At 43.6% G+C, this 27,671-nt stretch overlaps 1 pseudogene; it reads left to right on the top strand.

Annotated features, from left to right (window-relative positions):
- Nucleotides 1–22,246: 22,246 nt before the first annotated feature.
- On the top strand, nucleotides 22,247–25,515 carry LOC101764074 (annotated as a pseudogene).
- The last annotated feature ends 2,156 nt before the right edge of the window (nucleotides 25,516–27,671 follow it).

Below are 27,671 nucleotides of genomic sequence, written 5' to 3'. Positions count from 1 at the left end.
TTTCTTTCTACTGTGCGTTCACTTGCTCCATCTTGATATGTAGTGTATTTGCATTACACTCATTGTGGCAAGCTTCACCTGCACCTCCCATTGTGATGCTCATGTCTTTTGCAGCGTCTTGAACTTTACCAATAGGATTGATCTTACAGTACCCTCTCAGTTATAGCTGCTTTTTTCTTATATTCTAATGCCAACTTTTAGCTTAAATTATTACATTTTGTACAGGCTCTTTATTTAGATATTTCAGGGTACTGCATTTCAGAGATGTTATTGCATCCCTGGTATGACCTTTCCAAATCTATTATTAGCGGTAGGAGATTAGCTACACCTTGCCACAATACAATGATATCATTATATTTACAATGTTTTATTTTGCATTAATAGTTATATATAATGCCTATGCGATGAAGTATATAATTCTAAAAAAATAATTAATCTATGCCTTAAAACAATACAAAAGTTAATAGCTGATAATGATTGATTAGATATTATATAGAATGAAAAAAATTATTGTTTCACAATTTTCTTTCACATGTACCTCAAATTTCCTTCATGCTTTATTTGCTTAAACATGGAGGGGCGATGATGGATATGGAGAGGTGCCAGCTAAGCTAGCATATTTTGAGTTTTATTGTGCATCCACACAGTAGGTTTCTTTCCTTTTTTCCCCTTTCCATCCATGTTTTTTTTCTTGCCAAATATATATGACTACAAACATGGAATTTAAATATGTGTGTCAGATGCATGTAAATGCATATGGACTTGTGTGACTACCTCCTTGACCACAACCTATTATTGAGTATGGAAAAATATTTTGACAAAGATTCAGAAGATTAATCAGTGCCTTTTCAAGAAAATCAAGACCTGGAGGCGTCCACCGGTATGAAGAATAAAAAGCGAAGAAAATAGAGGCCAGAAGGGGCCAAGCCGATCGCCCTAGACACCCTCAGGCCGATCGGCCTGAGGTGTTCCCCCCTCTATTCCCTCTAAAATTTGGCGTGGGAGTCCCTCTAGAGAAATAAAATAATTTTTTGCAGATGATTGAAAATTTTGGTACTTCAGCAGTTTATCTTTCTTTCTCTTTCATGCTCGAAGATGAGCATCGTCTAAGCATGGGGGAGGAGTCATCGCATTATCTCTAACTACTGCTGAGTAAAATACTATGTTGTAAGGAGTTCTGAGGAGCAAAAAGAAAGAAATGTGGAAAAAGAGAGAAAGAAGAAAGAAAAGAAAAAATAATAAAAAAGAAAAAAATAATAAAGGAGAAAAAGAATAAACTGCTCTTCGGTTCTTTGAGCCTTATTAAAGTTCCCAATGCTCTCAAGATTAAGGATTGATCCATACTCATTTTTCAACCATGTGCAATCCGATTACGAGAACTTCATTTGTGTCTCGCGATAACCCTTTTTCCCCTTGCACATGTCCACTTATCTAAATATTTATGTTTCATCCCTCTCCCCCTCCAACATTTACTTTCCTTGACCTTTTTGATAAGTCTCAGTAATCCAATAGATCTCTCTCTTAGGTTGACAATATTTCAGATAATGTTTTGTTAGGATTGTCTTTTACCCACCAAGCTCCACATAAGCCTTCCACCTTCATATATCGAGTAGAATATATTGAAAATAATCTAGTATAGGGTTGAGTGACTTTATGAGATGAGTGTTTCCATGAGGTTTTGCAAGAGAATCTCACTTGTGTTGGATTTGCATCTTTTTAAAAATCTGTTCACAATGAAATAATGTAAAGGTCTGAAGATGACTTAAATTCAAGAGCATTGTATTTATTTTATTGTGGCTTGTTCTGTATTGCTATTCTATCTTCCATGATGAAAAATAGTCATTCACAACTTGAACTTTAAATGCTAAATACTTGAGAGAGCAATGTGTCTTGTTATGTATAACTGAGTGCAGGGATGACGTCGAAAGGCAATGCTGATTTCCTGATTAAGCTAGTATCCTGGACTTGCTCGAGGATGAGGAAGGTTTAAGCATGGGGGAATTATTGGCGCTCATTATCGACACACTTTTAGTGCCATTTAAGTGGTGTTTTCAAACATATTCTTATACTAACCTGCCACTTGGCACCTAAAATAACCCCATTTTCACATATGCATTGTATTTTAGAGGACCATATGTTTTTTGCAGGAAATTGTACCAAAAAGCATAATTTTGGATAAAGCCTTGAAGAAGTAACAAACCTGTAAAAAACGAAGGCCAGCGGGCTTAGAAAGAGCCCAGGCCGATCGGCCTGGTGAAGCCTAAGCCGATAGGTAAAGGGTCTTCTAGTCCCCTTCGATGCTCATTTTTGGCAAGCACTCCTCCAAGATTATTTAAGGGCTAAGATTGTGAAGATATGGCAAGTATCACTTCGGAATTAAAGAGGAATCAAAGAAGATCATGCGGAGATTTGGAAAGTTATCAAAGATCAATCTCACCCCGAAGCTATTGACGTGCCAGACCCACATGCATAAAAAAATAAGCTTCAAGAACATCAGAGGAGACTTGGCGATGAAGTTGGGCACGAGGGGATAAAAGGAAGGGCTAGGCCGATCGGCCTGACTAGGCCGATCGGTCTGAGGCATTCCTTGCTCCCCTCGCCTTCCAATTTTTACCACGCGCTCTTCAGACTATAAATATCCCGAAAATTCACCGAGCCCTGAGATCAATCCAGTTGAACTCGATGAAACCAAGGGCATTCACCAGAGGGAGCTGAGGGCCGCTACAAGTCTTCGGAGTTGTTTAGGAGATGGCTTAGGCCAAACCCTAGCCGCCATGGTTGTCCCTGCGTGGCAAGCTATGGTGGAGTTTTGGAGCCAAACCTTGTATTCATCAGGGCCTATGTACACATGACGGTGATATCAATCTAATCTTGTGCTTTGATCTATTATGATGCAAGCTTATTCTCATATGTCTAGCTAGTATATGTTCTTTGTAGGAATATATGTAATCTTGGTGATTAGTCTATATCTTGTGGATATACCTTAGTAGTGCGTAGGAAGTCGGTGTAATTACCTTCACGTGGTGACAACATGTGGGAAAAAAAAGGTCGAACGATTGCGTAATGTTGAGTAGGATCGATGGCGAGTATTGTGGGAGTCGTTTGAGATGAAGCTTTGGAAAATCGGAGGCGTTAACACGTACCTCGCAGTGGTGATCACAAGAAAGTAGGCCACTTGCGAGCCACCTTCCTGAGAAATGACTCTTTATCAAGGTGCTACATAGATTGGTTACCACTTTGGCTGGAACTACAATAAGAGGACAATAGGCTCATGCTACCTTTGATTGTGTTACCTTGTATATATGGATGTGATTTGTTTACCCTATCTATAATACTTATCTCATGATTAGGTTTACTCTTATATGCAATTCATGCTTCATGATAGGATTAGATCCGTTTAGCTAGATAGAGAACCCTAGTCAGTTTGCTGCCAATCGACGGATTGATAAACCTTTGATGGAATACTCTAAGGGAAAAGCTACGATGATCCGTGCGCTTGTGGTTCACAACTTGGCATATTAACTACCATGAACAAGATTTTCTGGCGCCATTGCCGGGGATCAACAACTCGAACCCTGGGGCGATCTATCTAATTTTTTGGACTAACCCTAATTTTTTTCTATTGCATACATCCTGTTTTTCTTATTTGCATCCTTGAAAGCAGGTAAATACTAGACGCCAGATGATCTAACATGGACTTTCAAGTCTCAATTCACTCCGATAAGATGATAACAACATCAAGCTCAACTCTTTAGCAGTAGGTGCTAACTTTGTTAGTGGCCCAACATCTGCTATTGAGTCCACATCCACGAAGATGATACAAATGATGATAAACAAGGTATGTCATTGTGTCAATTAATTTTTAAAGACTAATATTTCTTGTAGATATGTTTGTTCAAGTAAAAGGTGTTGGAATCAACCATGTCAAGCAAAGATGGATGATTGGAGGGCCTCTCTGCACAGAAGGTGATGAATTGAAGTTGATCAAGACTAGGGAAACAAGATTAGAAGTACCATGACACTATCAATCTTCTCCAATGGGATGCTCAAGAGCTTCTAATTGAGTGATGCAATCAAGGAAGAAACTGCTCAGATCGTCGTCACAAAGTGCAGGAGCCTCCTCTGATCTCGGCACCTTGGCTAGAGCAAGAATTATGGAGAAGACACATCATTGCCACCATGTTACTCGCTGGTGCAGCAATGATGATGACCTTGAAGCCAAAGGATGTGTGACATAATGCCCCAATGACTACAAGATCAAGATCATCAACATCTCTGGATCAATTCATGACAAGCTACTGTTGTCATTAAGATTTTTGCTTGACTTCAGAAGAAAACAACAAATTTTTTTTGTATATTCAAAATCCCCATGAAGTCTATGTTCCAACGAATCAAGAATCAAGGGAATCGGAGATTCCTACAAGCAGTTATGGCCAAATCATCGAACGTCGTGTGTGCTAAAATCAGTTCTGGACAGCACGCAGTGCTAAAATAAAACGGGCATAACTCTCTCATTTGGATTTCATTTTAGATGAATGACCACTCGTTGGAAATTTAATTTCATAAAATTTTTAATGGAGCTATATTTTAGTATATGTTTTATTTTGGATGCAGGGGAAAATCCACAAAGAAGAGGCAGCAACAAGGCGATGAGAATAAGACGGAGGAGATGAGGATGATAACAATGAAGAGGAGCTTGGGCAATGCTTTCATCAAGCATATATGATCAAATTCAGAAGTTTAGAACAAAATAAAAACTTTCGGAGCATTGGCACATGAAGACACAAGCAGGCTACATCCAATACAAAGAGGTGTTAGAAGCGAACCACGAAGGATTACAAAAGATGACATCAAGCTATATGGATACTTTGGATTCTCGCGTAAAGGACCGTGGCTTTGCATGAACATTATCGAGGTGATAAGTCTAGGTATATGACTTTAACTAAAACTCTTTAGGAAGGTAACCTATCTTTTTATTTATTTTCTTTACATGACGGTCTATATTATGCTTTTTAATCGAAACCATCAAGTAACGCTGTACCATTGCTCTAACAAATTCTGCAACCACATGTTGTATGCTTTAAATAATATTGAGGGAGGACTTTGTTACTTGATCTTGAAAAACTTATAGACCTTTTTTTGTGTGCTATTAGTGTTTAGAGTCTTTTTCTTTGCGTCTTTTTAGAGAGAAATATGAAGTATGGCACCACCCTTTCATTCTAAACTTGTGACTAGTTAATTTCGGCTAACTTTTATTTTATTTTAGACCACCTCCATTTCATGTCATGTCATTTTATTCTTCCATCTCATGTTGCATTGCATTTTCATGTTGTTTCTATCAAAATCTTTTTCCACCTAAGCCTTCCTATCAGCCCCGCTGAAAATTACAGCCAACAGAGGTAGGATTAAATTATGTTGATCAGCTTGTTGCCTTGTTTAGATCGGCCTTAGTTGTTTTTGCCTCTATTCTGACTAAACCTTTTACCAAAGGCACTCTTCATAATCCCAACCATTTACAATACACCTTTACCTAGAGCCATTCTAAAACCATAGGTTTTTGCTTTTCATTTAAAAAACCCTTTCTTTTCTTTTTATTTTTAAAACCCCTTAGTTAGAATTTCTATGCTTCATTTCTCTCTTCAAAATTCTTGTTTTAAACCAAAAATATAGGATACCTATGAACCTACCCTTAGCCTTGTTAGTTTGGTTGTTGAAGCTTTTCGATGAATGATTTTCTTGTTGACATTGCTTGACTTCTTATGAAGTGGCTAGCCTTGCCTTGCCATTCTAAGCAATTCTTTTTGACTCAACTAATTGCGGAACAACATGATAGTCTTTTCAACCTTGCTAGCCTCTATTTTTGCTAATCTTTTTGCATGTGCATTTGCATTTATTTCATCATTCGTGTGTTAGCTTGGCATTCTCCTAAAACTTTTATGATGAATGCTTTCTTATCTATGTTAATGCTTCTAGGGAATTTTTTCTTTGCAATCTTGTGTAAACATGGTGTTTAGACTTGGTTGCAGACCATCATCATTCAGTTTAATAAACTTTGCTAGCTTTTCATATCATCTCCTTATTGCATTGGTTGGTTTTTAAGCTTTGCAATGCGATCTATTTTTCTTGTGCTAGAAAGAGTTATTGATCTTGGGATAAGCATGGTGTTTGACCTTGATTAACAATTTTTTTATGGCTATGGAGAATTTCAACAACCTAGTTGTAAGCATGGTACTTAGAACTTGGTGCAAACATTGTCTTTGTTTATGATCCTACCTATCATTTGCATTCACATTTGCACTCACGTACAATCATTAGGTTTTGGTTTTTATTTTACTGGATTAGCTATGTCACAAGTTAAAGTCTTAGGGATGTTGTTAGTTTGTTGGCGATTGCTTCCACTCCCAACAGTCACCTCGGGGGTAGTTTGTGCATTTGAATTATTTTGTAGGCATGATGAAGCACTTTCATGAAAAAAAGAAGAAATTTAAGGACAATAAAAGCAGCAAAAGTGAAGAAGCATAAAGACAAGCTCCGGACACTGAGAAAGGATTTCAACAATCACAAAATGCTTCATCTTCTTCTTCTATGCCTAGCACAATGCTAAGCATGGGGAGGACCTGGTGGACGAACAATACAAGGATCGCGGCCTCTAGAAGATGCTCATTTTTCTTCTTCCATGTTACGCACAATGCTTAAGCATGGGAGAGGCTGCGCTACATCTCATTACAAGCATCGAAAGGACGGTAAATTCTTCCTCAACCTTTTCTTTATCTTTCTCTTTCTAAAGTGCCTGTGTATATAAGCCTTCAACCATAGATTCGATGCATCCTTTGTATATCAATAACATGGCTACTAGGAGTACAACCTAGTTTTTATTTTCTTTGAATCATGATCACCATCACCTTGTGCTCACCACGATGTTAATAATTTTGGTATAATCTTGTTTATGGAAAAATGGTGAAGGTTGCCACTTTGTTTTACCCACACAATGTTATATATGACTTGACTAATTGCTCTCTTTTTAATGAACTTAAATTGATTAAATACTAACTTTTTAATTGTGGAGGTTAAATGACTAAATTCTAGACCCACAAACTTTATGTTGCTCTTTGATTTAAGTTTTCTAATGACCTGATAACTTATTTATTTTTATTAAAAATTAATTCATATGCTATCTACATTTGTGAATCTTTTGCAAAGTTCTACCTACCAGAGCGCATGCGCGCCCACACACACACACACACAGATATATATATATATATATATATATATATATATATATATATATATATATGCATGATCTTTCATTATGAAACCTTTAGATTGCAAACTTATATTTTGATGAGTTGGATTAAGATTCATTTCTGTGGTATGAGATTTAGAAGCTGGCCATCTCCTTTGTGTAAACCTTTTTCTTGTTAGCCTTTCTATCCATGCATTGTGAATTTCTACACTGGAAATTTCACAAACCTCGTTGGGCATCCAATCTAAACCCAATTATATCATTTTTTGACTACCTCCTTGACCATAACCTATTATTAAGTATGGAAAAATATTTTGATAAAGATTCAAAAGATTAAACAGTGCCTTTTCAAGAAAATCAAGACCTGGAGGTATCCACCAGTACGGAGAATAAAAAGCGAAGAAAACAGAGGCTAGAAGGGGCCAGGCCGATCAGAGTGGACACCCTCAAGCTGATCAACCTTATGTGTTTCCCCTCTGTTCCCTATGAAATTTGGTGTGGAAGTCCCTGCAGAGAAATAAAATAATTTTTTTTGCAGAAAATTAAAGATTTTGGTACTTACTTCAACAGTTTATCTTTGTTTCTCTTTCATGCTCGAGGACGAGCATCGTCTAAGCACGGGTGAGGAGTCATCGCATTATCTCTGACTACTGCTGAGTAAAGTACTATGTTGCAAGGAGTTCTGAGGAAGAAAAAGAAAAGAAATGTGGAAAAAGAGAGAAAGAAGAAAGAAAAGAAAAAAGAATGAAAAAGAAAAAAATAATAAAGGAGAAAAAGAATAAAATGCTCCTCGGTTCTTTGAGCGTCATTAAAGTTCCCAATGCTTTCAAGATTAAGGATTAATCCATACTCATCTTTCAACCATGTGCAATCCGATTATGAGAACTTTATTTGTGTCTCGCGATCACCCTTTTGCCACTTGCACATGTCCACTTATCTAAATATGTGTGTTTCATCCCTCTCTACCAACATTTACTTTCCTTGGCCTTTTTGTCAAGTCTCAGTAATCCCAATAGATCTCTCTCTTAGGTTGACAATATTTTAGATATAATATTTTGTTAGGATTGTTTTTACCTACCAAGCTCCACATAAGCCTTCCACCTTCATATATGAGTAGAATATATTGAAAAAAATTCTAGTATAGGGTTTAGTGACTCTATGAGACGAGTGTTTCGATGAGGTTTTGCAAGAGAATCTCACTTGTGTTGGATTTGCATCTTTTTAAAAAACTCTTCATGATGAAATAATGAAAAGGTCTGAAGATGACTTAAGTTCAAGAGGATTGTATTTATTTTATTGTGGCTTGTTCTTTACTGCTATTCTATCTTCCATGATGAAAAATAGCCGTTCACAACTTGAACTTTAAATGCTAAATACTTGAGAGAGCAATGTGTCTTGTTATGTATAACTGAGTGCAGGGATGATGTCGAAAGGCAATGCTGATTTCGTGATTAAGCAAGTATCCTAGACTTGCTCAAGGATGAGCAAGGTTTAAGCATGGGGGAATTGTTGATGCTCATTATTGACACACTTTTAGTGCTTTTTAAGTGGTGTTTTCATATATATTTTTATACTAACCCACCACTTGGCACCGGAAATAACCCCGTTTTCACGTATGCATTGTATTTTGGAGCACATTATATTTTTGTACGAAATTGTACCTAAAAGCATATTTTTGGATAAAACCTTGAACAAGCAATGAACCAGTCAAAGATGAAGGCGAGCGGGCTCAGAAAGAGCCCAGGCCGATCGGCCTGGTGAAGTCCAAGCCGATCGGCCAGGGATCTTCTGGCCCCCTCTGACACTCATTTTTGACAAGCACTCCTCCAAGATTACTTAAGGGCTAAGATTGTGAAGATATGGCAAGTATCACTTTGGGATCAAAGAGGAATCGAAAAAGATCAAGTGGAGATTTGGAAAGTTACTAAAGATCAATCTCACCCCGAAGTTATTGACGTGCCAGGCCCACATGCATACAAAAATAAGCTTCGAGAACATCAGAGGAGATTTGGCGATGAAGTTGGGCATGTGGGGATAAAAGGATGGGCCAGGCGGATCGGTCTGAGGCTTTCCTTGCTCCTCTCGCCTTCCAATTTTTGCCACGCGCTCTCCAGACTATAAATACCCCAAAAATTCACCGAGCCCTAAGGTCAATCCAGCAGAACTCAACGAAACCAAGGGCATTCATCAGAGGGAGCTAAGGGCCGCTGCAAGTCTTCGAAATTGTTTAGGAGATAGCTTAGGCCAAACCCTAGCCGCCATGGTCATCCCTACGCGGCGAAGCCATGGTGGAGTTCAGGAGCCAAGCCTTGTATTCATCAGGGCCTATGTACATATAATGGTGATATCAATCTAATATTGTGCATTGATCTACTATGATACATGCTTATTCAAATATGTCTAGCTAGCATATGTTCTTAGTAAGAATAGATGTACTCGTGGTGATTAGTGTATATCTTGCGGATACACCTTAGTAGTGCGTAGGAAGTCGGTGTGATTACCTTCGCGTGGTGACAACATGTGGGAGGAAAAAGGTCGAACGATTGCGTAATGTTGAGTAGGATCGATGGCGAGTATTGTGGGAGTCGTTTGAGATGAAGCTTTGGAAAATCAGAGGCGTTAACACGTACCTCGCAGTGATGATCACAAGAAAGTAGGCCGCTTGCGAGCCGCCTTCCTGAGAAATGACTCTTTATCAAGGTGCTACATAGATTGGTTACCATTTTGGCTGGAACTACAATAAGAGGACAATATGCTCATGCTACGTTTGGTTGTGTTACCTTATATATATGGATGTGATCTGTTTACCCTGTCTATAATACTTATCTAATTATTGGGTTTACCTTTATATGCAATTCATGCTTCATGATAGGATTAAATCCGTTTAGCTAGATAGAGAACCCTAGTCAGTTCGCTGCCAATCCATGGATTGATAAAACTTAGATGGAATACTCTAAGGAAAAAGCTACGATGATCCGTACGCTTACGGTTCACAACTTGGCGTGTTGATTACCGTCAACATGGATAACAATCAATCACGGCCAATCTGTAACCATAGTGCAAGTTGGAATGGATTTCAAATGAGAGGATGATCCATGCATATGAGATGTAGAGCTCATACGCTAGGAGTATTGGTTTCAATGTTAGAAAGAGCACCACAAGACTGAGACTAGATATGACTATGATAGTGTTTGGTTCAGCAGTTTGTTACGTAATCGGATTGTAGAGGCTAACCGATACTGTTAAACACGTTTGATTGACATCAGTTCAGTATAAGAATGCAAAATTCAATGGAGAAATTGGATTAGATAGCCAAAAGAATTGATTGTAAGTTGATGGTCCGCCCGCTAATATACCCGAAACACCCCATTCACTGGTAGAGAATTGGCCTTTAGTCCCGGTTGGTAGGGTGCATATCTCTCGAATATCCATCCGGGATAAACCAACCGGGACAAAGGGGGGGGGGGGGGGGTAAAGGGGGTCCCTTTAGTCCCGGTTGGATTTCCCAACCGGGACTAAAGGGGTCCCCTTTAGTCCCGGCTCGATTCCAACCGGGACTAAATGGCGCTTGCATGGCACTGTGGCCGTGACGCCTGAATTTTTCATGCATGCATCACGTATACGTATAGTAGTACCGCGACCCTTTTAATTTGTTAACCTTGTAGTTGAGATTTTTTTAGAATGAAATCAACTAGTATTTAAACGAATGAGATTTGTAATTATACAATTACTATATATATACACAATCCTTATACACAATTCATATACACAATTCAACTAGCTTAGTACAAATCGATCATAATTAGCGCGTATTATATATACAAATAAATCAAAGAATCTTCCTACGATCTTCCCGTCGTGGTGTTGCTGATCGGAGTGTCTAATTGTCGTCCATCGTAATAAAATTCTCCTCTTGGATTTACCACCTCGTCCATTATGAATCCAATGAGACCTTCACATATTGCCGCTACTCTTTCTTCCTTCAAGAGTCCTTGTTGAATATTTAACATCTATAATTTGGAAATTTGTGAATGTTACATGAACAAATACATATAAGGAGCTAGAAAATAATTAACTAGTAATATATTTATTTTACGTACTTTAAAGTTGTGCGGCGTCATCTTCGGTCCCTTGGGTCCCAAAAAACTATGCATGTGCTCACAGATGTAATAGCCACATAGATTATTCCCGGGTTCCTGTCTGAAGCACTTCAGTGCGGAAAAAAATAAGTTATGAAATATTCGTGTTATACAATGTAATAAATGTGCAGACTTCATACGTACCGGGAAGTCTATGTTCCATGTAAGATTTTCTTTGAATGGACTTTTGTGTGTCCTTATGAATTGTTTCCATGCGCTGCGGATTAGAATAATGAATGACATAGTGTAACAGGGATAAAATTTAGGAAATAAATTTTTGCATAGAGATAAAGGTCCAGAATTATTACAAGCCTAGCATGTCTTGCAATTCTTGGTAGTCCACCGGATCTTTCCTTAACGAATCAAAGACAGTGACGTGGCTTCTTTCAGGCTCAATTATAATAAGGATCCAGTGGAAGCTGCGTGCGTAAAATGTTCATGCATATTAGAGCTAACTAACATGTAGAGATAAGGAAAAAGACATCGAAAGTAGACGGTATACACACACTTACTTGAAGTTGTATGGAAGTAGTATGAAATCCTTGAATGTTTGTTTGTGTAGGAAATTGTATATTTCCGCAAAGGTTTTTTCCGGCGCTAATTGTATCTATTGTTGGTTAACTACAGATGGATCCATGAAGCCTACATGTAGGTACGCCTCTCGGCGGCATGTCTGAATTAGCATCCTACATGAAATGGAAGATGAAGTTAGTACGGTGACGCACGCCAAAATTTACATGTAGAGATAATAAACGGACACTTACAGAATCCAAGCGCTGATCAGAGAGACGTCCAGGGCATCATGATGGTACACTTCGTATATATCCTTGAAGTCTAGCCACAGCACTTTCTCCCCTTCACCGTGAAAATCTATCGGTTTTACCTTCATGCCGATCATCTCCCTCGAGTTGGCGGATGCCATCATGTACCATTGATGGAATTCGTACATCTTTGTTGATAGCTTCCGTACCATTGCAGGTATGATTCCCCGTTCGATCAGGTCTTGTTCCATCTTCCTCCACTTGGGAATTGCTGAGCCATACCCACCTCGCCCCAAATGATGGTGGTAGCCCTTCTGACTAGCATTTGCTGTGTTGGTCGTGATCTTTTTCACACCTTCTTCACTCCTCTTGTATTCAACAAATGCATCCCAGTGGTCCCTCAACTTTGGCCACGCGTTGAAGTCTGGAGTTTTGCCCTTCTTGATGTAGTGGGTGTCCAGCATCTTCTTGAATGTCTGGAATTGAGTAGCCATCTTCTTAAGTGTCCACGCTTTGACATCCTTCTCGCTATATCATTCGGGGAATGTGAAATGTCTCTTCACGTCTTCCCACAGCATATTCTTTTCTGTCTCTGGAAGGGCGTACGGATTATCGCTTCTGTCCTTCCATTCTCTGATGCTGATAGGCACGTTGTCCCGGACGATTGCCCCGATTTGACTCACGTACTTCTTTGCTACTTTCTCGGGAGCAACCGGCCTGCCCTCTTCTGTAACTTCGGTGATGACAAGCCTCTCTTCCATCACCTTTGTACTACCTCGGGTCTTCCGCCCTTGTGTCGATCCGGAGGGCTAATAGTTCAAGATTCATTAATTAGTACGTAGTAGTAACGGTGGCGTGAAACAATACAAGAATGGTTGTATATACCTCGCCGGAACCTTCCGCCACGGCAAGTTATTGCTGCGGCTGTTGCTCTTCATTCCCATCGGCGGACATGTTGAGGAACATGTCCGCCTGGGTGCCCTCTTCATCCGTGTATGATAGTGGAACGTTGTCGCCACTACCATCACTAGTGATTATCTGCTCCATGATATACCTTGCGGTCTTATCGTCTGCCATTTCAACTATTGATGGAAACATACATGGAATCATACATGACAGTCATAGAAATCGTCTTAATACAAATTTGTACAAAGTCCTACAAAGTCCGGAATCATACATGTATATAATGAAATCATAAAATAACACGAATCGTACAAAGTCTGGAATATTTATACAAATTTCTATGAATTTTGACGAATTTCTACAAATTTCTATGAATTTCTACGAATTTCTACAAATTTCTACGAATTTCTACGAATTTCTATGAATTTCTACGAATTTCTACGAATTTTGACGAATTTCTACGAATTTTGACGAATTTCTACAAATTTCTACGAATTTTGACGAATTTCTACGAATTTTGATGAATTTCTAAGAATTTGTAACAATATCCACGTGTGGTGCCTAGGTTGTGACGGCGGCGATCAGAGCGGCGGAGGCGGGACGGCGGCGGTCAGGGCGGCGGTACGGCGGAGGCGGGGACGGTTCACCGGAACCACGGGCGGTGCCTACTAGTTTGTGATGGGCGGCGGGACGGCGACGATCATGGCGGCTACTCGGCGGCGATCACGGCGGCTACAAGGCGGCGATCACGGCGGCTACTCGGCGGGACGGCGGCGAACTTGGCGGCGATCACGGCGGCTACTCGGCGATCTCTGTCTAACTTAACAAACTAACTAGAAATCTAAAAATCTAACTTAACAAAATTACAAATCTAAAAATCTAACTTAACAAAATTACAAATCTATCTAAAAATAAAACTTAATTTTCTAATTAACTTAAAAAGAAAACCCTCCCGGCGCTGCCGGCCGGCGCTGCCGGCCGGCGCGGCAGCGGACCTCTCGCGCGCGGGGCGGCGGCCGGGGCGGCGGGACGGCGGCGGCCGGGTCGGCGGGACGGCGGCGGCCGGGGCGGCGGGATGGCGGTGGCCGGGCGGCGCGCGGGACGGTGGCGGCCGGTGCGGCGACGAGGACGAAGACGACGACGGCGGGACGACGGCGGCCGAGGCGAAGACGACGACGGCGGCTACAAGGGACGGCGATGAGACGGCGACGAGGGGCGACGAGGGGCGACGAGGATGGAGCCGGCGACGAGGATGTGGCTGGAGCCGGTGGCCGGAGGCGACGAGGTGGCCGGGGGCCGGGCGCGTCGACGGACGAGGAGGGGATCGAGGAGGGCCGGCCGGGGGACGACGACGGCGCAATGGGGGACGACGACGGCGCAATGGGGGACGACGACGGCGCAATGGTGGACGACGACGGCGGCGGCCGGCGAGGGAGGCGGACGGGCGGCGACGGCGGAGAACGCGCGGGACTTGCAAAATTTTGGCTAAGTGTGTAACTGGCGGGGGGTAGAAGGGAGTACAGTGCCTTTTAACCCCCCCCTTTTATCCCGGTTCGTAATGGGACCCGGGACAAAAGAGCCTTTTATCCCGGGTCCCGTCACCAACCGGGATAAAAGGGGGGGGGGCCTTTTATCCCGGTTGCAGTTGGCAACCGGGATAAAAGGGTATGTTCGGGCGGGAGACGAAACGTACCCTTTTATCCCGGTTACCGTTTGCAACCGGGATAAAAGGGGGGCCTTTTGTCCCGGTTGCTGTTAGCACCCGGGACAAAAGGTCTTTTTTCCTATTTTTCTTCTCTCGCCTGTTTTTTGGAAATGGATTTAATTTTACCTTTTCACTGCATTTCAGGATGAAAAACAAAACCTTCACAGATTTTGTACATGCAAAAATATATTTAATTAACGAGTAAATTGACAATAAGTATGAAGTAATCATTAATTCTATACCAACTCATGTAGCCTGTAAAATATTTATTTTACTGCATTGCTGTGATCAAGAAATTATTCAATTAAATTATTTGAATGCGCAGAAAAATCCATGTTAGTATGTGGTTAACAATGTTCATGTATATCTAAAAAATCTTCACCTAACAAATTTAATAACACATGAAATCATACATAGGGTAAATTATAAATTGTATCAATTAATACACAAAGGTCATGTATATATAACGCATTACAATACAACGTTGTAAAATTTCTTCTTCACAAAAGGTCCTTGATCATGATCGCGGCGTAAGTACGGAGTCTCTTCTTTGGATAGCAGGATGCTTGGATCAACTTCAACGGCGAATGGAGGCATGCCATCAAACTGGTGCCTCCAACCGGGATAAAAGGGTGTCTCTTTTATCCCGGTTGGATCCTCCAACCGGGATAAAAAGGTCCCGCTACCGACGCCCCCCAGCTAGCCGTTGCAACCGGGACTAAAGGGGGGCCTTTAGTCCCGGTTGCAATTACCAACCGGGACTAATGCTCCCCTCCAAATTTCCGCACCCCGGCGCACCCCCTTTTGTCCCGGGCCAACTTTAAACCGGGATAAAAGGGGGCGGATCGAAAGTCAGTTCTCTACTAGTGATTGTATCTGTGCCGCTCAGCCTAATAGGCAAGATTTTTCACCTGCACAGTAACTCTCCGGTCTCTGGCACCTGTGGGTCCATTCAATTTATTGCAAAAAATGTTGATATATCATCTTGCTCGTATCAACAAATACAATATGAACTTGTGTTGTCTACCGTTAAATCCCATCTCAACTGCTAACTTCTCGATAAATAAGGGGTATTAATAAAGGTCTACACAGTGATCTATATAACTAACCCTCACTGTTCCGTGAGTTTTGGTGCTTCTACTTATTTTGCAGGAATATGCTTGAATCAAATATAAAATGCCAATATTTGGAGCATATGCAATTATGGTGTAAAATGGACGTAAAGTAAGGCCAAGTGGTAAATTATTGAAAATAATGTCCAATATATATATGGCTAAACTAGAGTGCACCATGTCAAAGTGGTCGTCCAAAAAGTTAGAATGGGTATATTATTTGCATGAATCGGGATACACATCAAGAGATCGAAAGACAACCGCATATTATATTGTTGATGATGTCACCTGCCGCAGCATGACCTCAGCACGTTCTTGTCTCTGAGGAGTCAAACTTGTCATGGAGCCTACATACAGCACATGCACCATGTGCACGTACTATATACTTTCAGATTTTTGATAATTATTGATTATTCAAACACCGCGCGCGGGAGGTATATATATGGTGCAAGGAGGTTATCTTGGTCAGGGCACTACCACTATCAATCTTTGTCTAGGATAGTGCCATGCGCGGAAGAGTCCACGGAAGCTGGAATAGTGTAAGGCCATTTTCAGTGGTGACATGTCATATTTATGAAGAGAAACAAACGAGTTTTATTCTGACTAGTAGATGTGCACGTGCCCCAGGCACGTGTATAAATAAACCATGACAAACAATTATTATGCAAACAATACATGTTAGAGGGCATATTAGATAATAATACAACGGCAAACAAACGCGCACGATTCCAGGATTTCAGAAATCATGCAATCCTACCTAAGCAAGAGTCAATGGACACATGGGAGGAAATATGTGAACTTTTCAAACAACCAGAAGCTTGCCACTCAAGCTATAAAACTACAATACACATATTGTTCCAGCAATCCAACAATTCCATTGAAAAGTATAAAAACCGAATACAAACATATATCCATCAAAATGTTTCCTTGGTCTCGTAGCATCTTTCCTCTGCCATACGTCATTTGTAGTCTTGAAATGTAGAAGCTGCAGGGGCAGAGTATCACAAACTTCAATATTAGAATGTACATAATAAATTATATTCTTATGATAAGGCGCACAGTGACATATATTTCAACACATGTATTATAAAAATAACACACCTCACAACTCCAATACATCATGTATACAATATTCTTCGTCCCCTTCCTAGTGGGATCCATATCCTTGTTTCTTCTTGCGAGAACCCATGTCATCTCACGAGAAACACCTATAGATAGTGCCACATACAACTGCCCGTGAGAAAAAACAAGCTCGGGGAGGTAGATACCTACATTAGGTATTGTCTGCCCATGGGCCTTGTTGATGGTCATCGCGAAGCTCAATTGGATGGGAAACTGCTTGCGCTTGAACTTGAATGGAAGGGATAAATCTTTGGAATGGGACATTGGTATCTTGGGTAAGCGACTGAGACGTAGCGGACATCAATTCCACTATTCTCGCAGTATTCCCAGAAGTCGTGGTTGTTGAAGCTGGATCCCATTGGAAAGCTCGTAGGCTTGAGAAGGTTTCCTCCAAATCGACGATTAGATCCTCCTAATTTCTTGTTTTGACGACTACGTTGTCCACGTAAGCTTCTACGTTACGATGCAATTGCTTTTCGAAGCACATCTGTATAGCTCGTTGGTAAGTTGCCCCTGCATTTTTTAATCCAAATGACATTGTTTTGTAGCAAAAGGCCCCAAATGGAGTGATGAAGGCTGTCTTAGCTTGATCTTCTTCTTTGAGGCTTATCTGATGGTAACCTGAGTAACAGTCGAGAAAGCATAGCAAATCACACCCAGCAGTAGAGTCAACTACTTGGTCGATCCTGGGTAGTTCAAAGGGGTCCTTTGGATAATGTTTGTTGAGGTCTGTGTAATCAACGCACATTCTCCATTCGTTGTTTTTCTTGCGCACGAGTACAGGATTGGCTAGCCAGTCAGGGTGAAAGACTTCTTTGATGAACCCTGCTGCGAGTAATTTGGCTAGCTCTTTTTTGATTGCTTCTTGTCTATCTTGGGCGAACCTGCGGAGGCGCTGTCACTTTAGGGTAGCTTTGGGGTCAACGTTTAGAGAGTGCTTAATCAGTTCCTTGGGCACACCAGGCATGTCAGTTGGTTTCCAGGCGAAGATATCGTGGTTTGCCCAAAGAAAACTGATGAGCGCGGTTTCCTATTTAGGGTCTAGCCCTGTTCTAATCAGAGCTGTTTTAGAGGAGTCGCCGGTTTGGAGATCAACTGTTTTGAAGTCTTTCTCATTTGTTGGCTTCACCTTTGCTGACCCCGACTTGTTTTCTGGTATTTCGAGTTCTGTTGCGTGAAGTTTCTTTGAAGCTGAGAAAACTTGTTGCATAGGGCTGGGTGCTTGAGAGGTTGCGGCAATCTCCACGGCTTCGGTGTCGCACTCGTAGGATCGCCGTAAATCTCCTCGTAGCGTTAGTTCCCCCTTGGGCCCTGACATTTCGAGTACCAAGTACACGTAGTGTGGTATGGCCATGAACTTAGCCAGAGCTGGTCTCCCGAGTATGGCATGGTAAGAGGTCTCGAAGTCAGCGACTTCAAATCTGATGTACTCGGTTCGGTAGTGTTCCTTGGTTCCGAAAGTAACTGGCAGGATGACTTGTCCTAGTGGTATGGTTGCGTTTCCTGGTACGATTCTGTAGAAGGGTGAGTCTGTTGGAGTGAGCATGTCCATGACGTCAAGACACATTTTCCTTAGTGTTTTGGTGAAAATGACGTTGAGTCCGCTTCCGCCATCGATGAGTACTTTTGTTAGTTTTGAGCCTGCAATGACAGGATCGAGTACTAGGGGAAATTGACTTGGTTCTGAGAATTTTGTCCATTGGTCCCTTCCACTGAAGGTTATAGGTACCTCTGACCATTTTAGCGGTTTTGGATCTGTTGGTTCAATGGCCATGATTTCTCTGAGTACCAGTTTACTAGATCGCTTGGATGTGGTACCCGAGATTCCGCCAAAGATGACGTTGACTGTTTTGGAGGCGGTCTGGAAGTCGCCTTCTCCTTCTTCGTCGTTATTGACTTTGTTTTTACCTTTATCTTTTTTCTTGTTGTACTCGTCGGGAGGTGGTGGTGCGGGCAAATCCTGCATTACTCGGCGCATGCTGTAGCAATCTATTGCTGAGTGTTTGCTAGTTGGGTGCCATGGGCACTGTTTTTTGAGTAGTTTGGTGAAGCTTGGCCCGTCATCATTTTTGCGGGATCCCTTCTTCCCTGAGTTAGTCATGGAAGCAATGGTGTTGTCAGGTTTCCTTTTGCAATTTTGGTTACTCGAAAAGTTGTTTTGAGTATCGCTGTGTCGGTTCCTATCCTGGTCATGGTTGTTGTCGCGCTCGCGGTTGCGATAGGAGTCGAACCGTTCTCGCTCTTTGTCTTCTTCATCTGCCCATTGTTGCACCATGATTTTGAGATCTTTGACAGTGGTTGGTCGTCATCTACTGAAGTCTTGGTATGTTCGTCGATCATAGAGGTCATTTTGGAAGCACTCGATGACGTCTATTTCTGAAATGTCGACTATAGTGGCCTTCTTTTCGAAGAATCGTCATAAGTAGTCGCGTAGTGTTTTGCCTTCTTTCTGTTTTACTTGACTTAAGTCGATCTTGTTGCCTGGTCTAGTCATGGAGCCGGCATAGTTGTTGGTGAAAGCTTTTGTCAAGTCTTCCCAAGAGTCAATTGTTCTAGGCTTGAGTGACTCAAGCCATGTTAGAGGTGCGGGTTCCATGCATATGGGAAAATGGATGACTTTGGTGTCATTATTGCCTCCGGCTGCCTGGACTGCCAAAGAGTAACATCGGAGCCATTGAATTGGGTCTTGCTTGCCATCATATTTGGTGATTCCTGTTGGCTTGAATTTTTTGAGTAGTCTTGTCCTCATCACCCGAGTTGTGAAAGCGGGAAAGTGATTGTAGTTGTCAACTTCTCATTCACGGCGACTATTGATTATTTCCCCTAGATCGCTGAAATTTGATACTTCATGATTTTTCTTGATATGGCGAGGACTTTTTGCGGAATTGGTGCAACTGACTTCTCCAACATCTTTTTTTCGTACTAGAGCTTCGTGTTTGCTCAGTCCTTGACTATGTTGCCATGGTTGGTTGACTACTTCGTTGTTATTCCTTTGTGCTTCGTGGAAGCCATTGTTGACTGCAGCACCCCTACTGTCCTCTCGATGAGCGGAATTGCGAGGAACAGATAGGATTGGTGATTCCTTATTGAGTAGCTTGGAAGCTTATTTTGCGAGTTGTGCAATTAGTCCATTGCCTCACTGCGCATGTTGAGCTGTCATTTTGTTATCTCTGTCTCGAGGTATGAGAGTTGATATAAGGTTGATTGAGGCAATTGCTGCGAGTGGAGTGTTGTGCTCTTGAGCTTGTACTGTGTCAAATGCTCTTTCAAGGTTTGTGATGGGAATGTTTGTAGCCAGCATTTATCGGCGTTCAGCCCGAGTAATATTTCGCATCCTTCTTTGGTTTCTTTGATCGGAAGTTTCATCTTGTGGGGCGTTAGTTGATGACCCATCCTCTGAGATGTTGTCGAGTTGTGCTATCCGTTGAGGGGTTGTCTGTTGGCTAGTGCCCATGTTGTTATTTTGAGTAATGACAAAGACTTCTCTATCTGGGTAGTAGCTTCGAGAGCTTGATATTGCGATTTCCGTGGAACTTTCCGTAGGGCTTGAAGTAAGTGGGACGCCTTCCTGGAACGGAAGGTTGTCCAAGTGAGCGACAAGGCGTGACTCGTAGTCACGGGCAAGGAGAGATGATCTCATTCCTGGCCAGTGGACGAATCTGCCTTGTGGTGTTGAAGTTATTACCAGACTTTGGGCTGGTCCTGATACCGGGATCTCTGGGACACAGTCCGAGTTGTAGTTGCAGTCCCCGTCTTCCCCGTGTTCGAGTTGAGTTCGAGTGAGGAGACCTTGGTAGACTTTGACTGTGTTGCGGAGTCCGTATGGGAACCGTTTTGGAGTCGAAGTCGACTTGTGAAGTGACTGGGATTGACTAGTCCGAACTGAGGTCGAGTCCGCAACGTAGTCGAACTCGGTGTTGTTGATGTTGAAGTTTTGGTTTTTCCTGACCGAATCCTCTATTTTCGGCTGAGAAAGGCTTTCATTGAGAGATTTCTTCTCCTAGGTGTTGATGATTTGGCGCTGAAACGATCCAGCGCCATCGGAGATGCAGAGCCAGGATCCAAAAATGAAGGTTGCGCCTGCCTCGAAGGTGAGGCTTGATAACGACACGTGCCATCGAACTCACGCAGAGAAACTCGACAACTTCCCCTACCTGGCGCGGCAGCTGTCGGTGTTTTAGACCGGCAACCCACCTATGGGGTACCCCAGGTGGTCTTTTGTGCGGTAAGGGCCATCGAGAATCAAGGAGTCAATGGTGACGCAAGGAACACGATTTAGAGAGGTTCGGGCTGCTAGATCGCGTAATACCCTACATCCTGTGAGTTGGTTGTATTGAACTTGGATGAGTTGAAGGAGTTGTCCTGGAGGGGGTCCCTGCCCGCCCTTATATACTTGGGAGGGCAGGGTTACAAGTTTGAATCCTAGTCGGGTACGATTACAGAGTTCTACTCGGTGTAGACCGAGTAGTTTCCATATGCATACTTAACTAGTCCGAGTGGGATACGCTTTTTGCCGCGTAGCCCCCTAGTCTTGATTGTGTACGAGTACGCCCCTTAGTGGGCCGCACAGGACCTACTCATGGGTCTGGGATGTATGCCCGACAGGTATGAATACCCTTTTTTCTGCATGCTGGCTATTAACTATCTCAGCATCGATGACACGTGCCCTCTTTCTCGAAGCTCCGGTCGTACCGGGCTCGCCCCCGATTTTGAGGCTGAAATCGGGAAACCTGCCTGCACGGTGGTTTTGAGGCCCAAACCGTCCATCTCTGCTTGACCGCAACGTGACCTCCTTGATGTCGACGCATGTCCAGGCTCCGCCAAGCCTCCCGCTCGACTCGACCGACGCTGTCTCCATCCTGTCATATTCTCTCTCCCTTCTGTGCACCATGTGGATCGCCCATGACTCCGCCTGGACTCCTCGGGTCCCTCGGTCCAAGCCTACTCGTGTTCACCCTTCACCGCCCTTGGTCCATCGGCATAAACCTTTCACTTGACCTTCACCGCACGCCATCGGCCGCCATGTCACATCCTACACCTGCACATCACAAGCCAAGAGCAACATCATTCCATACAACGTTGTCAATCACTCATCATCCAAGGGTGACCACCACTGGTCCTCAACATGAAATCATATATAGGGATAAATCCGATGGAGTTACATGTGTAGCACAAACAATATTCGATGTTAAAACTAGTTCTAATTGATAAGACATTTTAAGTAACTCTTCCTACATATTTGTTATTAGGTCCATAAACTCATGGGAAAACTGGCTAGCGCTAGATGGGAACCAGTCTTCCTAGAGGACTGTATCTTTGGGTATATGGACCATATCATCGGCACAGTGGCATTTGGGAACATCGATGGCACGGAGCAATTCATGGAAAGGCAGCACTTCCATGATGTGATCAACGAGGTCATGATCGCAAGATCTAATTTCTGCGCAGAGGACCACTTCCCCAATGTTAGGAATAAACCTAACTTGGGTGTTTGTCTAATCAGGGGTGCGTGTGTGTCGCGTGGCAATGTGTTGCCGGTTCATGTTGTGCATGGAACATAGTGTGTTCATGTTGCCGTTGCAGGTAGTTAGGATTGTGCGGGAGTCCACCAGAACCTCGCAGGATAGCTGTGAGGATCAAGTTAGATCGAGTTAAAGTACGTTGAGAGGGGGTGGTGTGTGTGGCGCCGGTCAGCACGGAGGAGCGCCTTGACGTGTGAAACGAGCGAGTGGCTCTTGCGCCGTCGCCGGGAGGGTCGTGCGGATCATGGGTGCGAAGGTCGGCATGGAGGTGTAGCTCCGTGGTGTCTCTGGCCTATTTATACCCATGTACTCCTTCGGTTGTTTTAGCTGCCAAGCCCAGAGAAATAAAAGTGCCAAGATATAGGCCGTTGTGTCAGCCGTGGCGTTCATCGCTGCAAACAGCTTGTGTTCATCGTCTACCTCACCGGTGCTTTGTGTTCGTGAGTGCGAGTGAGTTCCTGGGTGTAGCCAACATTTGGTATTAGAGCCGGGAAGATGAAGATCGGTGACAACCCAAAACCCAAGGTCGGAGAAGGCTCGAAGGTTGGTGCCGTTGTGGAGCGTGTCATCACCAACTCTAGCGCCGTGGAGCCATTGTTGCTGACCAGGGCCAACTACCATGAGTGGAGGTGTCGCTGGAGGCCATGGAGTTGTGGGATGCGGTGGAGGCCGTGTCCAAGGAGCGCGCCAAGGACTGGCGGGCACTGGCTGCCATGTTGCGCACGGTACCGTCGGAGATGAAGGCTGGGCTTACCGTGAAGAAATCGGTGGAGGAGGCGTGGGATGCGGTGAAGAAGATGCGGGCCGGAGACAACCGCATGAAGTCCGCGAGTGTGCAGGGCCTCATGACGGAGTTTGAGAACGTGGCGTTCCACGACGGGGAGACCATCAACAACTTCGTGATGCGCATCAACGGGCTCATCGCTAGCCTGTGTGAGCTTGGGGAGGTGATGGAGGATAGCCGCGTGGTGAAGAAGATCCTACGCGTGGTCCTGAAGAAGATGAAGCAAGTCGCGGTGGCGATTGAGATGCTCGCGGACATCAACTCCATGTCGATCAAGGAGCTTGTCGGGCGGCTGCAAGTTGTGGAGGATGCCGATGTTGAGGAACACACGGTGGGCAATACAGGCAACGTCGGGCAACTGCTGCTCACTGAGGAGCAGTGGGAGGCTCGCCGGCACCGCGGCAAGGAGCGTGCACACTGGGGTGAGGTGAGGCGCGGTGGAGATGCGCGGCGTGGCGGTAGCGGTGACAAGGGTGGCGGTAACCACGACAACGATGATGGTAGCAGCAGCATGTTCTCAGGGACTAGCAGGTGCTCAGAGCGCTGCAACCGAGGGAGATGCTTCAACTGCGGCGTTTGTGGCCACCTCGCGAAGAACTGCCGGGAGCCGAGGAAGGAGAGGGCCCTCGTCGCGGGCGCTGACGAGGAACCGTGCCTGCTGTGAGTCAACGCGCATGGTGCTGTCAGGTTTGGGGGAGAGGTAATTATTAGGTATAAACCTGACTTAAGTGTTTGTCCAATGAGGGGTGCGTGTGTGTCGCGTGGCAATGTGCTGCCAGTTCATGTTGTGCACGAAACATGGTGTGTTCATATTGCCGTTGCAGGTAGTTAGGATCGTGCGGGAGTCCACTAGAACCTCGCGGGATAGCTGCGAGGATCAAGTTAGATCGAGTCAAAGTACGTTGAGAGGGGGTGGTGTGCGTGGTGCCGGTCAGCACGGAGGAGCGCCTCGACGTGTGGAACGAGCGAGTGGCTCTTGTGCCGTCGCCGGGAGGATCTTGCGGATCATGGGCGCGAAGGACGGCATGGAGGTGTAGCTCCATGGTGTGTCCCTGGCCTATTTATACCCATGTACTCCTTTGGTTGTTTTAGCTACCGAGTTCAGAGAAATAAAAGTGCCAAGATATAGGCTGTTGTGTCGGCCGCGACGTTCGTCGTCGGAAACAGCTTGTGTTCGCCGACTACCTCACCGGTGCTTTGTGTTCGTGAGTGCGAGTGAGTTCCTGGGTGTAGCCAACACCCAATGCCCTTGGCTGCCTCGTCGATCGCCTCACTGGCGTTGTCTCCCAACGTGAGATGGTATTCAGGGAATTTGACACTTTCTTTGAGACAATCATTGAGCACCACCTCGACCCCTCCCTATGTCATCCCGGACCAAGGCGGTGACCTCATCGATGACCTCATTCATGCCCTCATGGAGGAACACCAAGGCTTCCCCAAGTTCGGTAGAGAGCGCATCAAGGCCCTGTTGTCAGTACGTAATGCGACCAACCTAACTACTTGATTCTTACAACCAGTGAACTAAAATTATTACTTTTAAGGAGCTAATAACTACCATTTGATTCATAATGTAATTCCTGTCATGTGTACAAATCTCTTGTAGAATATCTATATCGGTGCTGTTGACACGGGATCCATTACCATTGTTTGGACAATGACTGAGCTGATCCGTAACCTGCGGGTGCTCAAGAAGGTACAACACAAGATCAGAACTGTGGTGGGCAACAAAAGTAGGGTGCAACAGGATGACTTGTCCGCACTCAAGTACCTTAGGATGGTGGTCCTTGAGACTCTGCAGCTGCACCCAGCATTTCCCCTTCTTGTGACGAGGGAGACGATGCGGCAAATCAAGGTCTCCGAATATAATGTGCCAGCCTAGTCTAGGCTCCTTGTGAATGCATGGACAATGGGTAGGGACTCGGCATACTGGGACAACCCTAAGGAGTTTGACCTAGACTGATTCGAGTGTAAGGATGTCAACTTCAACAGGACAACACACTTTGAGTATGTGCCTTTCGGCGCTGGCCATTGGATGTGTCCCGGGATGGCTGTGGGACTATCTACAATAGTGTTCTTTTTGGCCAACCTACAGTACCACTTCGACTGGGAGCTACCGGAGGGGATGACGACAGATAATGTTAGCATGGAAGAGGCGGGAGCACTAACAGTACACAAGAAGACACCTCTCATGCTTGTGCCGACCATATACGGGCCGCATTGCTGATCAAATGGAGGTGGGATGGACAAAGTTGATAAATGGGCTTATGTAATACTTTATGGCAGTAAAATAAACTTTGTTGTAGCAAGAGAGTTGTAGGTGCATGACTCCTTTCACTATGTGTTTGGATACTGTTGCATATATTTTATCAGATAATAAAATGGTTGTGAGCATTCCTTGTTTGTACAGAGGATTGAGATTATCTCCGATATGATTTGTAGAAAACAAACTTTTTACTCCTTTGCTCAGTTAGAAAATTGAGATTATTGACAGATGGTTGCTACCTCCTTGTTGCTCTAGATGTAGATTGGTTTTCCCTCTAGCTGTAGCCAACAACTGCCTGCCTGATGCTAGGTCAGCTACAAAGTGGGCTATGGTCACTGGGCGCTAGCCTTGGCTTCTAATTGAAAATATCCAATTAGATTATCTAGCCCAGATAATCTAATTGGAGACCTATATCCATAATTCACCCTTAGGATTTGATTCTAATTTTGTTGCCATCAAGAATTCACTATACATGTTTGTTTGTCATGTCTGTATTGCACGGTGGGCAAGTGTTGACAGTCAAAATTGGCAGAACTGGACGATCAGGTCTCTAAACTGGTCTCCCAACCAGTCAGACCGGTTTTTACCAAAGTCCTAAAAATGAAAATTGGACTTCACCATTGTGTAGCTCTTGTCGAGTAGATTAGAATGCATATGTAGAACGTCTGATTTGGAGTTCGGATGAGAGAGTTATGACCTCGGGAAGATCTGCATCCAGGAAAACCGGTCAAACCGGTTTGCCAGGGCGGTCAGATTGGTTTGGTCTATGTAGTCCAAGTTAGGATTTATATTTTAATATGGGATTTATTAGGGTTTGGATTCCTAACGGGGCAAGACCTCCCCACCCTATAAATATAAAGTGCCACGGCCGATTGAGGGTATCCAATTGACCAAAACCAATCTATCTTTTATTGTTTTACCTTTCTTCCTTGTTACCCTACTTTTCTAACCCCATGTGCTGTTCTTCTCTTGTCTCCATGGCATGAGGAGGCGTCCTAGCTAGCCTGCCAAGCCTAGGACAATCCAAGGTGCGCCTGCCCCGACGGGGTCCCTCCCGGGCGGACGTTCATTGGATCCTCGCCGAGCTTCCTGACGAGACCGGTCTGACCGGCCCGCATAGAGGAGCTACAAGGAGCCCCTCTGCGAGCCACACGTTCAAGCGAGTTCTTGTGTTGGCCCAATTTTAGCACCAACACCATTTGGCAACTCCATTGGGGACGAAGAATCTGGCTGTCATGGCTGATCCATCAAGCCCTAGCAATATGGTTCTACATGAAGATGATTATGAGAAAGCTTGTAAAGAGTACAAGAAAGCTTGTGAAGAGTATATACAAGAGCTCAGCGGATCTACAAGGAATCACTTCTATCTTGTTATATGCAAACCAAGCAAGGTGCGTCAAGATAAAAGAGTGGTAGCCACCATCGACCATCACCATATTGAAGGAGATACAATCTTTAGGTACTATATCTACTCGCCTATCTATCTATGTGAAATTGTTAATTGATAAAGAGGATAGCATAGATTCGGTTTATGATATTCAAAAGTTGGCTATTGAAAAGCCGTCTAATGTTAGTATCAATTCTGAATTAATTGTTGATCCTTGTAAAGATAGGCCATGTATAGATGTCGTTGGTCAAGATCCAGTTCGTCCATCTCTAGCCGAAGTTCCTCGTCTAAAACCCCCTAGCAAGAGCATAGAAACTATATCTAGTACTTCAACTCTCAGGGGGCAACAAACAAAGGTGAAGGTGCCAGTTCTACTGAAACCGGTCTGATCGGTTTGCGAACTGGTCTAACCGCTTCATCTAGGGTTTTGCAGAATAAATCAAAATTAAAAATGGTTAAACCTAAAAAACCCGAGATTGGCGTTTGGAAAACTATTGAACCCAAAGGTTGTAGCAAGCATGAAAAGGAAAAGCTAAAGTCGAATGAGAAGCTTCCGGCTAAATCCTCAACACAAAAGGATGTCAAACATGCTAGTCGGCCTAAAAATTCCAAACACTCAAAATCTTCTCCAAGAGAGAAGTTCCATGATCATAATCGGCAATGGAATACTTTTCCTACATCAATACCGTTTCCTTCACATGGATCACCTACACCTATACCATGGGAGTTT

The sequence above is a fragment of the Setaria italica genome, chromosome IX, assembly GCF_000263155.2.
Source record: "Setaria italica strain Yugu1 chromosome IX, Setaria_italica_v2.0, whole genome shotgun sequence".
In the NCBI taxonomy this organism is placed as follows: domain Eukaryota; kingdom Viridiplantae; phylum Streptophyta; class Magnoliopsida; order Poales; family Poaceae; genus Setaria; species Setaria italica.
The sequence above is the reverse complement of the archived record's forward strand: the minus strand, read 5'-3'. Positions and strand labels throughout refer to the sequence as shown.